This window comes from Canis lupus, chromosome 3 (genome assembly GCF_003254725.2).
Source record: "Canis lupus dingo isolate Sandy chromosome 3, ASM325472v2, whole genome shotgun sequence".
Taxonomy (NCBI): Eukaryota; Metazoa; Chordata; class Mammalia; order Carnivora; family Canidae; genus Canis; species Canis lupus.
In genome coordinates this window covers 2,853,586-2,866,961 of record NC_064245.1, presented here as the reverse complement: position 1 = coordinate 2,866,961, position 13,376 = coordinate 2,853,586, and the positions used below count along the sequence as shown (strand labels likewise).

At 36.6% G+C, this 13,376-nt stretch overlaps 1 protein-coding gene across 14 annotated transcripts in view; it reads left to right on the top strand.

Annotated features, from left to right (window-relative positions):
* Window positions 1–13,376, top strand: part of FER (FER tyrosine kinase) — a 433,137-nt gene that overhangs the window by 310,446 nt on the left and 109,315 nt on the right. The gene's annotated exons all lie outside the window — the stretch shown is intronic.

Sequence of the window (13,376 nt, the reverse complement as noted above, 5' to 3'; positions counted from 1 at the left end):
TTAAATGACTAATTATATTGAACATATTGGCATATACTTCTTGGTTTTTTGAATAGCCTTTTTTGTGAAGTGCCTTGTTCAAGATTTTTGCTCCTGTTACTCTTAGCTTGTCTTTTTTACATTATTTTATAGGAGTTCTTTATGTATCGGCATATGATTATTTTGTTCATTACGTTAATTATAAATATCTTCTTTTATAGTGTGGTTTACTTTTTGATGTCTTATGATGTCTTTGTATGACCTTAATGATGCCTTTGGATGAGCAAAAGTTCCAAGTTTTAATAGAATTTGTCCATCTTTTCCTTTAGGAGTACAGTTGTATGTATCCTATCCTTATAGGCGTATTAGAAGCGTTACTGTTTTATCTTACATTTGGACATATGATTTACCTGGAATCAATTTTTTCATCTCTAGTATTGCATGCATTAACATGTATTCCTTTTATTTCTCAGTATCATTCATTGTATAAATAGGCAGCTGTCTATCTACTACTTGAGTTTTCTTGTTTGTGGCTGTTATGAATGCCAGTGCCATAAATACATTTGTACCAATCTTTCTGCAGCCATGTATTTTCATTTCTTTTAGGTAAATACATAGTAGAATGTTTACTTTAATAGATGTAAGTTTAATTTTATTATAAACTGTCAGTTTGGAGTGGCAGGGTAGCTCAGCGGGTTAAGGGTCTGCCTTTGGCTCAAGTCATGATCTCAGGAGGTTCTGGGATCGAGTCCCACATGGGGCTCCCTGCTCAGGGGGGTATTTGCTTCTCCCTCTTCCCCCCTCCCCTGCTCATGCTCTCTCTCAAAATAAATAAAAATCTTAAAAAAAAATGTTAGTTTTCCAAAGTGGTTATAGTATTTAACACAACTACCAACAATATATGAGAGTTTCAGTTATTCGACAGCTTTGTTTAGCTTTTCGTGTTGTCATTCTTTCTGATTTTCACCATTGTTGTAGTATGTGTAAAGTAATACCTCATTGTGGTTTTTATTTGCATGTCCTAATCATAAATGACATTGAACTCTTTGTGCTTACTCCTCTATTTTTCTTTTGATGTTTATCTTGCCCATTTTTACTTATTTTTTAAAGATTTTATTTATTTATTCATGAGAGAGACAGAATGAGAGACAGAGACACAGGCAGAGGGAGAAGCAGGCTCCATTCAGGGAGCCTGATTCGGAACTCGATCCCAGGACTCTAGGATCACGCTGTGGGCCGAAGGGAGGAGCTCAACCTCTGAGCCACTCAGGCATCCCTATCTTGCCCATTTTTATCATGTTGTTTATCATTTTGTTACTAAATTGCATATAAATATAACCTGGAATAAAGCCAGTTTTGAAAGTTTGGGAGATCTGTTGCATGCAAATGTGGATATACTTAGCACTACTGAATTGTAGACCTAAAAATAGTAAAGTTGCTATATTTTGTTATCTGTTATTTTTTTACCACAGTTTTTTTTAATTAAAGAGAAAGCCAGTTCTATGGCTTACCTATTAGTTGTTCAGTTTTACAATGTCTTTTGATAAGCAAAAGCTTTGTTCTGTTTGGTTTTAATTTGGGTGCAGTTCATTTTAATTTGCTTTCTTTTCCTTTGTTGTCCTTTATGGTTAGTACTTTCTGAGTTCTAAGAAATCTCCTCCTATATCAAAATCTTAATAAAGATATTTTCCTACATTTCCCTCTTGGAGCTTTGTAATCAGTTCTACAAGTCATTTGCATTAATTTTGTTTATGATAGGAGGTAGAGATTGAATTTGTTTTCCCAGGCAATCATCTAGCTCTTCCACTATTAGTTCTTTACAAGAATTTCCTTTCCCCAGTGAATTGCTTGGTGTCTGTGTGGTAAATGAGTCGGACACAGGTAGATGTGCTTATTTCTGGGCCCTGTTCTGTCCCATTTATCTACTTGTTACCCAGACGCCAAAACACTTCTTTGACTACAACTTTATAGTAGTACTTTTCTTCTTTATTTGTTCTTTTTCAACATTTTTCTTTATTTTAGATCTTTTGCATTTCCATGAAAAATTTAGAAGCAGATTATAAAATTCAACCAAAAAAGCCTGCTTGGAATTTGGTTGAGATTGCATTCATTCTGTTGATCAATTTGAGGAGAATTAACTTTTTTTTTAACTTTGTCTTTTTTCTTTTTTAATGGTTTATTTGTTTGACAGAGAGAGAAAGAGAGAGAGGGAAAGGGAGAGAATAAGCAAGGGGAACAGCACGGAGAGGGAGAAGCAGGCTCCCCACTGAACAGGGAGTCTGGTGTGGGACTCAATCCCAGGACCCTGGAATCATGAGCTGAGCCAAAGGCAGACACTTAACTGTCTGAGGCATGCAGGTGCCTTTGAGGTGTTCTTATTAGGATTTTGTAGGATGTCCTATAGTTAGCCACCCAGGAGAACTGTCTCTTAACACTCAATATTAACCTTCCATTTTATGGACTTGATATATTGTTGCATTTAATTTGTACTTCTTTAATTCTCTTAGCAATGTTTCAAAGTTATCTTTAGAATTATTTCTAAATATTTTGTTGTTCATGCTGGAATTTTTTTTAATGCTGTTATAAAGGGTATTTTTCTAATTTTGGACCTTCTCTTGATTCAGCCAATACAATTCAAGGCAAATTACAGTTAAGATAACCCCAGGTGGATGAAATTATCAAAAGCTACTTCAGAAAAGAACTGTCTGTCACTGAGAGAACCACTTGTACAGAGACATGTGGCTCACATAAATAATCAAGTTTTATGGTTAGTGAGTCACAAAGTCAAAAGAGATTCTGCTGTAGGCTACCTTAGGTTTCTGATGAGTGATTTAAAAATTTGTATACTTTGCTCTTTGATGAGTGTGGATGGCAGTTAGAATTTGACACAAAAGTAGGGAAAGAAACAGACATTCAGACTTTGTTTTAGTAACAGACTGTAGATTGTGGATGGGAAGGGTAGCAGGAAATTTATGTTCTCTTATATATGTGTTTCGTGTGTAAGTATGATATAAGGATAATTTAACATATGAAAATATATAAAAGTAGTATATCACATTTACAGAACAAAGGATCAAAATCAGGATCGTCTTCATTAATGCAGAAAAAGCATTTGGCAAAATTCAATCAATGAAGGGAAATTACCTCAATGTAGAAAGTTCATATAAGAAAGCTCTCAGCTTACATTATAATCAGTGGTGAAAAACTGAAAGCTTTTCCCTAAGATCAGGAATAAGACAAGCGTGCCTATTCTCACTTCTGTTCAACAGAATGCTAGGAGTTTTAGCCAGAGCAAGTAGCCAAGAAAAAAAAAAAAAAAAAGACATCCAAATTGGAAAGAAGTAAAATCATCCGTTCTCAGATAAGTGATCTTATTTGTAGAAAACCCTAAAGATTACACACAACAAAACCCTGCTAGAACTAATAAATTCAACAAAGTTACTGGACACAAAATCACTCAAATCAGTTGTGCTTTTATACAGTAACAATGAAAAGTTCTCGAAGGAAATTGTTCTTTAAATCCATTTACTGTAACATAAAAAAGAATAAATTAGGAATAAATGATGAAAGAGGCATAAGATTTGTACATGGAAAACTACAAAATATTGCTGAAAGAAGTTAAAGAAGACACAAATAAATGGAAAGTCATCCTGCATTCATGGATTGGAAGACTTAATAGTGTTAAAATGTACATATTACCCAAAGCCGTCTACAGATTTGATGCACTCCCTACAAATCCCAGTGGGTTTTTTTTTTCTTCAGAAATAGAACGAAGAAATTCTAAAATTTACATAGAATCTCAAAGGATCCTAAATAGTCAAATATGGACCCTTATCTTAAGCCATATAAATAAATAAACTCTACATGCATTAAAGATCTAAATATAAGACATGGAACTATAAAAATCCTATAAAAAATCATAGAAAATCTTCATGACATTGGAATGGGCAATGATTTCTTGAATATGACGCCACAAGCACAGCAAAAAAAAAAAAAAAAAAAAAAAAGAATAGACAAATGAGACTGTCAATAGAATGTAAAGGTAACATACTGAATGGAAGAAAGGTTTGCAAACCATTTATGAGATAAGGAGTTAGTACCCAGAATATATAAAAAATTCTTGCAACTCACTAACAAAAAAACAAATATCTCAATTAAAAAATAGGCAAAAGGGATCCCTGGGTGGCTCAGTGGTTTGGCGCCTGCCTTGAGCCCAGGGTGTGGTCCTGGGGTCCCAGGATCAAGTTCCACATCAGGCTTCTCCATCAGGCATGGAGCCTGCTTCTCCCTTTGCCTGTGTGTCTCTGCCTCTCTCTCTCTCTCTCTCTCTCTCTGTGTCTCTCATGAATAAATAAATAAAATCTTTAAAAAAATAAAAAATAGGCAAAGAACTTGAATACACATTGCTCTGAAGAAAATAAACACATGGCCGACAGGCACAGGAAAAGATGATCAATGTCACTAATCATCAGAGACATGCAAGCAGGCGGTATTAACCTTATACCCATTAAGATGGCTACTATCAAAAAACCTGGAAAATAAAAAGGTTTGGCAATCATGTGGAGAATTTGGAATCCTTGTGCACTTTTTGGTGTGATTATAAACTGGTGTAGCCATTATGGAAAATGGCATGAAGAATCTTCAGATATTAAAAATAGAAGTCCAATGTGATCCATCAATTCATCTTCTATGCATATATCCAAAAGAATTGTAAACAAGATTTAGAGATACTGCACATCCATGTTCATTGCAGCATTATTCACAATAGCCAGAGGTTGGAACAGCCTGCATGTCCATCAGTGGTCGAACAGATTAGACAACGTGCCATATACATACAATGGCCTGTTTTTCAGCCTTAAAAAATGAGAAAATCCTGTCGTATTCTGCAACATGGTTGAAACTCAGACATTAAATGAAATAAGTCAACCACAAGAAGACAAGTACTGTGTAATTCCACTTACATGAGTTTTTTAAAAGTAATCAAACTCACAGAAACAGAAAGTAGAATGGTGGTTGCCGGGGCTGCTGGGAGGAAGAAATAGGGAGTTGGTCAATGAGTATAGAATTTATCATGCAAGATGAATAAAATGCTAGAGATCTATTATATGATGATGTGCATAGAGTTAAGAATATTATACTTTACACTTAAAATTGTTGAGAGATAAGTTTATGTGTTTTTTTACCACAACTTTTTAAAAAGTGAAAAAGTCTCTTCTTTATTATGGTTCATTCTGATTTTCTCTCTGACATTGCTCTTTGCAGTAATGTGTTTTTTTAAAAGTATATTTTAGGGCAGCCTGGGTGGCTCAGTGGTTTAGCACCGCCTTCAGCCTGGGGTGTGATCCTGGAGACCCAGGATGAAGTCCCACATTGAGCTCCCTGCATGGAGCCTGCTTCTCCCTCTACCTGTGTCTCTGCCTCTTTCTGTGTGTGTGTCTCTCATGAATAAATAAATAAAATCTTTAAAAAATAATAAAAAGTATTTTTAAAGTAATGGTTTGTAATCTGTTAGAAAGTTTCATAACTGGTGAATGTATTTGTGATCAAAACCTTTGCATAAATTCTAACTATAACCAACAAAACTATGTGAATATGAACATGGAAATACACATTTCTCATCATTTTAAATAATATTATGTAATAGGTCTCATAAAGTAGTCATTGATATCACTGATTTGGAGACCTTAATGTCCCTAAAATATCTAGCCTATGATAAATTCAGTTTCTAAAAATATTTTTAACTTTTATAAACCTATTTCTCGTATTAAATATAAATTTACTTTTGCATGTCTTTTTATCTCACATCTGTTTAAATTCTATATAAAGAAGCTGAAATTGATGCCCTCTTTTTTCTCTCTGCAAGTTTTCCTATAGCAGAGAGAGGCATCAAAACAAACATTCCATTGATTATTTTTAAATGCCACTGTAGCATCCAGGTAGTTGTAGCATGTTCTCTACCTGATTTTCCTGTCCATTCTTGTCTTTATGCTTTATATCAAAGACAGCTTTGGGAGACACAAGCCACAAAATAGAAAAGTGTGAGTAGTTTGGCATGAAGGAGAGAGATGGACGGTAGAACTTCTCTGCCTTGGTGGCCGACAGTGCGCTGTGGATGGTGGGGTGGCAAGGGATTTACAATCTTATTGTACGTATTTCTGAGTGTGTAAATATGTTTATAAACCTTAGGGGTAAAATTAGTTGGTGAATCTACCTTTCTAGCTTTCTCTTTGAGCATTAAAACATGTCATTCTGGGGACACCTGTGGGGCTCAGTGGTTGAGCGTCTGCCTTTGGCTCAGGGTGTGATCCCAGGGTCCTGGGATCGACTCCCATGTCGGGCTCCCTGCAGAGAGCCTGCTTCTCCCTCTGCCTCTGTCTCTGCCTCTCCCTGTGTGTGTCTCTTGTGAATAAATAAATCTTTTAGAAAAAACCAAACATGACACTCTGAGCTGTGTTGCAACAAACATGGAGCAAAAAGTAAAATCTTGGTTGAAAGTAGACAAAGCAACCAGTAGGAATCATTTAAATGAAAGGGGCTACAGCTGTATGGAATACTGAGCAATAAATATCTTAAAACAAGAGTCAGCAAACTTTTTCTGGGAAGAGCCAGATAATAAAATTTTTAGGCTTTACGGCCCATACAATCCCTTATTGCAACTCTGCTGTCACAGCATGAAAGCATTTATAGCAACATGTAAAGAAGTGAATGTGGTAATTTTCCAATAAAGCTTTATTTACGAAAAACAAACAAGAAGCTGGTTTTGGCCTCCAGACATAGTTAGCAAACACTTGCCTTAGAATTTGAGTAATATCACCAAAATCACCACCATCAAAGGAAAAGTCAGGTGAATTCTGTTCCCTCCTGTGTAGCGTGAAGAAGCTGATTACCTGCCAAGTGGCATCTAGTACCGACGTCTAGTACCGACATTCCGAGAGTTTGTGAAAGTTGACTCCGGCATCTGTTGTGGCAATTCATATCATGTCTGGCAAGATTATAGCTGGTGCCCCTTGAACCAGCAAGTTAAACATACTGTGAAATGTACTCCTCATTTCATAGAGCCATCATCCTGATGGCTATTGAGTTATGTTCTCAAAGAGCATCTGCAAAGGAGAAATGCAAAAGGTTCCCACTATTTTGCAGTGTTAGCAGAACGTGGGTGTTAAGGAACTTTGTCAGAAAAGACTGATGTCACATATTAACCCAAATTGGGAAAGCCATACACTCAGCTCCGCGTGTGGCCTAGCTGAATGATATTACTGAGGTAGCAAGCTGTTCCATAAGTGCTGCTTTTAGGAGGAAGATGGAATCAGGAGAGCCAGTATATTCCTGGAGTCATTTTTGGTTATTCATTGCTTCATCTTACTCATCTCCACAACCTGACCATTTCTGGCTTGTTACTGAGTCTTTTCAGATCTAATGCTTTAGTCTTTATTTGGATAGTTCTTGATCTAAGCCCTCGTCACCTCACCCGACAACTAGAGCATCCTCCTGGCTAATCTCCTCTGGGCTGTCCGTCTCTCCTGAGGGTACCCTATATGCAGCAATTTATTCTTCAAGAACTTGTTTTGGCTTATCTCCTATTATATAAAATCTATCCTGTGTTGGGGCACCCGGGTGGCTGAGTTAAAGCGAATGCCTTTGGCTCAGATCATGATCCCGGGGTCCTGGGATCCAGCCCAACATCGGGCTCCCTGCTCAGTGGGGAGCCTGCTTCTCTTTCCCCCTCTGCCCCTCTCCCTTCTCCTTCTCTCTCTCTCTCTCAAATAAATAGTCTTTTTTTTAAAAAAAAAAAAAAAAAAAAAAGATAAAATCTATTCTGTGTTTCATGGAGAACAAGCTGCATTACCATTCATGGTTTATGATCATCATATGTATTTTTCCTCTTTATTTTTTTATTTTTTTTAATTTTTATTTATTTGTGATAGTCACACACACACACACACACAGAGAGAGAGAGAGAGAGAGAGGCAGAGACACAGGCAGAGGGAGAAGCAGGCTCCATGCACCGGGAGCCTGACGTGGGATTCGATCCCAGGTCTCCAGGATCGTGCCCTGGGCCAAAGGCAGGTGCCAAACCGCTGTGCCACCCAGGGATCCCTTTTCCTCTTTATTTTTAATGGTCCAGCTAACAGCCATAATTCACTACAGGTTATAGAGAAAAAATTGATTTTTTAATTTTTTATTTTATTTTTTTAAGATTTTATTTATTCATGAGAGAGAGGCAGAGACAGAGGGAGAAGTGGCTCCATGCAGGGAGCCCAATGTGAGACTCAATCTCAAAACTCGAGGATCATGACCCGAGCCACAGGCAGACGAGCCACCCAGGCATCCCAAGTTGATTTTTTTTAAAATAAAACTTCTGAACAATGACATAAATGGGGCCTCCAAAATAGGTTCCTACAATTTAATAGTTGCTTTATTATCCTATTTAAATTTCCTGGTGAACACAATTAAACTTGACAGGAATAAATTTATATCCTAAAAGACAAGGGCAATGAGTTATATATTTCATATATTACTAGGGACTGATATCTCTTAATTTAATAAACCTTGAAGTTATTTGAAGATGAATTAAAATCTCTACATGACTCAATGACAAGAAGTCATTAGTGGTATACCCCTGATGATCCCTTGATAAATGATAAATTAGTGTTCTTGTTTATATAATAATCTCTCTTTGAGTCCCATGAATAATGAAAGAACAGGTAGGATCAAATTTCCACAAGAGTAAGAAATCTTTTGAGAAAGTGCTGTTGAGAGTAACAGCCCTCTCTCCTCCTACTAAAAGTTGGCCTCAAGTAATAATAAACATTTCTACTTACTGCTTCCGACTTGTTCCAGACATTTAGTATCTATTAACTTTTTAAATTCTCAAATAATATTCTGATACAAATATTATTTTATCCATTAGGAATCTTTGAGTTGCCAGCACAGAAGATGTATTAAAAATTACAGAGATTTGGGGCCCCCAGGTGGCTCTGTCAGCTAAGCGACCAACTTTTGGTTTTGGCTCAGGTCATGCTTGCTGGGTTGCGAGATCAAGCCCCACGTGGGGCTCCGCACTCAGCAGGGCCTCTGCTTGAGGCTCTCTTTGCCTCTCCCCCAGTCACTTGTTTGTGCGCACACACACTCTCTCTCAGATAAATCTTTTTTTAAAAAATTAGAGGTTTTATTCACTTAATTGAAAAGTCTAGAAGGGAGTCACCATTGAGGCAGTTTGATCCAATGGGTCAGGCATGTCACCGGAAACCATTCTCTTTCCTTCACTCTCTTCTGCTTTCCATGATGATTGCTTCACCCCTCATCTGCCAGTCCCCATGATGCTACAAACCATCTTATATACTTCCAGGGGCAGAGAATGCTGCTTTCCTGGTGCTTCTCTATAAAACCAAAGTTTCTTTCTCCTCCTAAGCATCTCCTTGTGTCTCAGGTCCCAATGTGCCTCTCCCTGAACCAGTCACTTGGAGGGGGGCGGGGGGAATGGGCCTCATTCATTGTGTTGAAGCCAGTCTAGGGCCACCTTTATTGTTGAGGGTTAGGTGAACACAAAAATAGAAGGGCAGGAAACTGAGGTGACAAAGGAAAAATAGGTATGTGACAAGCAACCAATCAATACTATAACTCTTTCTTTCTTTAGATGCCAAATAGCTTGAGCAAAAATAAGTTGTAGTAGTATTGTGTGTGTGATGCTCTAGGCAGAGGCTTAGTGTTTTAGATGCATTTTAGTCTTCAAAACCATCTTAAGAAATAAATGGAATTTATCCTTGTTTTAAAGAAGCTTAGAAAGATTAGGAGCACCTGAGTGACTCATTGATTAAGTACTTTCAGCTCAAGTCATGATCTCAGCATTCTGGGATTGAGCCCTCTCCATTGGGCTCCCTGCCCAGTGGGGAGTCTGCTTCTCCCTCTCACTCTGCTGCCACCCCCTATTTGTGCTCTCTCTCTCTCTTAAAAATATAAATAAAATCTTCATAAAAAAACAAAAAAACAAAGATTGAACAACTTACCTAGGGCCACATAGGTATTCAGACCTAGGTCATTCTGACTTCACTATCCACGCTCTTTTCACCATGTCATGCCATCTCCGTGATAAACCAAAAATGGCCTATAAAAACAAATATTGTCTTAGAAACCTATCACTGATGAAGTATTCTTGAAAATAATCCATCTGGTTTTGGTTTAAATGTACAGTATATCTGTATAGAGACAATCCTTGTTAAGACAGATTTACAAAAGTGAATTAATATCTTGTTTTGCCCACTTTGAACACCAAGATCCTTACTATAGTGGGAATGGTAGTCTATACTCTCTGCATATGCACACACGTACATATATGCAAACACATATAAACATAGGAAGAGTATATATATTATTGTGTATATCACAGATTCTAAGAGAGGCTCTTTAACTGGGCACGTGATGAAAATGACAGGAGAATTTCAAAGGAACAGATACTATCCTCTACAATAAGTGACAGTGCTTACTAAAAACTCTATCATCTGATGTCACTCTCCAGGTGTTCTCTGCTTAATTGTAATAATCAAGTATTGTGCCTCAGGAAACATCCTGGCCCAGTCTGAACTATTTCCTGGGTAACTTAGCTTTAGTCTCAAACTCTATCTCCTGGGGAGTTTACTTCTTCTTACGCTTACATTTGCCCAAGGCTCAGGCTTTCAGGACTGAATCACAATTATTTCATTTTCATAGAAGGCTTTGCTTCTCTGCAGTGCTCTTTAAGACGCTGACTAGGGCTGTGGCATGGTGCAGCTTTCCTCCTTTACTTCAGATCATTCTGTGTCTCGAATAACTAGAAGTTGGAAATCAGTTTACAATTTGCTCTGATAATTTAATGATTTTAAGCAAGGAATTTCTCTAAGGCAGAAATATTGTTGGATTAGCTAAGAGGCAATCAGACAATCCTTGGTCTGTATCTTTGGCTGTGTCTCAGTATTTGGAAAGAGCTGTATGTCATTCTCCTTTCTAGTACTTTACCTTTCTTGACTTGGCACCATTGTTCAGGCAATTTGTAATGCTAAGTGTTGTCTTTTCTTTATTATATTATGCATTTGTTATTTTAGTTTGATTTGCAAAGAAGCAGTCCTTGGTAGATAATGTTTTTTTAAGTGACGCAGTTTTTAAGGCATTAGTGTTACAGAAGCATCTGTCAAAATGAGCTCAGTCTTAAATGCACTAAGTTTTATTGTTGGAATTTAAAGAATTTTATGGCATCCATCCAGTGCCATTGATAAGAAATGTAATATCCTTTTCTCAACACTATTTTAACATTGAACAAGTACTTAAAAAGCATAGGTCTCACCATTAGTGACTAGGGAAGAAATGTCAAAATGAATGAAAAATGATTCTTGTCTTCATGGGGAGCTAAGAAGCTGCAAAAAGAGATATGTACACATTGTTTACCCATTCATTCCAGAGATGTTTATTGAGGTATTATTACATACTAGACATGGTGTGGTAGCCTCTGAAATGATAATACCGAGCAACAGAGGCACAATTCTCTTCCTAGGGTTTACCATTTGGGGCAGCAGTTAGGGGGTAAAGGAGGATTCACTGAAGGACTAACTTTTTTTTTTTTTTTAAGATTTTATTTATTTAATCATGAAAGACACAGAGAGGCAGAGACACAGGCAGAGGGAGAAGCAGGCTCCCTATGGGGAACCCAATGTGGGACTCGATCCTGAGACTCCTGGAACCCCAGGATCATGCCCTGAGCTGGAGGCAGATACTCGACCACTGAGCCACCCAGGCATCCCCAAAGGAGTAAATTTAAAAAGGAACAGGAGGCAGATGGAAAAGTGCTTGAATTTGAGCTAACTTTTGGAAAGAAATATTACAATTTCACAGAACACTGAGGTTATGTCATAGGCTGCTTTAGCCCAAATTCCAGAAAAGCTCTTTTCATTTGAAAGCTATTCCAAAGCTTAAACAAAATGCTATGTAGTTTCAAGACCAGAAGTCTGCACTTTTTCTAAAATAAGCCACTACATATCTAACAAAATAATAAATACATGTGAATATTGGCCCAAGGAATAACTTGAACTAAATATTGATTTCAAGTCCACTTAATTGACACACCTATTAAAGTAGAGAAATCATTGGTTAACTTTGCTACTTGCTGTTGCTTTTGTGTATTTTGTTCAGAAAATTAAGTTAAGCGTAATAGACTATTTCAATAATCTTCTTAGTAATTGAATACATTTAATACTCTTTTTAAAAGAACAGAAAAAAGAAATTATCTGTCACTGTTAAGGTTATTTTTAAGCATATAGCTATTGATTTTGTAAATGTCCCACCTAAATTTCCTAACACTTGATTTGTGAATAAGAGAAGTTAGAGAAAGACAACATTATAAGTAGAGTTGGGCAATTGTTTATTTTCCAGGTACTCTCATTAAAGAAAAAGCCATTAAGTCTCCACCTTTAGAGTTGCTCTTTTTAAGGAAACCTGGATCCTTAAGGACTACAAAATTTAGGAAATGGCTATTAAAATGCTAATCCCTCTTGTAAAATTCTGGCTTAAAATCTGAGGGCCTAATAGAGAAAGTGGGAATAATTTGTTTTGACAGAATATTCATTCTAATATATTTAACTTAAAAAAATGCAATGTACTCTATACTAACAAGGAAGAATAATCGAGCCTTCCCATAGCCTTTAATGCTATGTGAAGAATGAATGGACAGTTGAAGGTCTACACTATTTTAATATGGTTGTCACCAGTGATAGGTGGCTCCTCAGCTTCTGAAATGTGGCTAGTGCTTCTAAGAACTGAATTTTGAATTTCATTTAATTTTAATCAATTGAAAATGGGTATGATTCAGTTATTAGAAAATTTTAAACATGTTTGAAACAACTTAGGCATGTGAATCTTCTTTTTCAACTATAAATTTTATGAAATCTAAATACAGATCAAATATTTGAGATGTCCCACAAAGTGTAAAATAAACCATATATTTTAAAGATTTAGGATGATAAAATGTAAAATATTTCCACTGTAATTTTTATGATCCATACTGATATATTTTGGATATATTGGGCTAAAGAAAACATATATTATTAAAATGAATTTCATCTTTTTTGTTGTTACGTTTCCAAATGTGGCTACCAGAAAATTGAAAATTACTGTGTTGTATTTCTTCTGGACTGTGCTGGTTTAAGGAGTTGCTCTAAGATATCACTCTGCTCAGTTTCATTTTCCCTAAGATAGAAGACTTCTTCTAGTTCAATTTCCTTTGAGATCTAAGTTCTTTACTTTTATTATGAATTGCTCAAAAGACATAACACTACTAAGGGAAATTTGATGCACAAAAATACAGTCTGGCTCAGCGATTAAATCATATCAAAACCACAGCTCCCTCACCCCACCTCCAGCTCTACCACCAG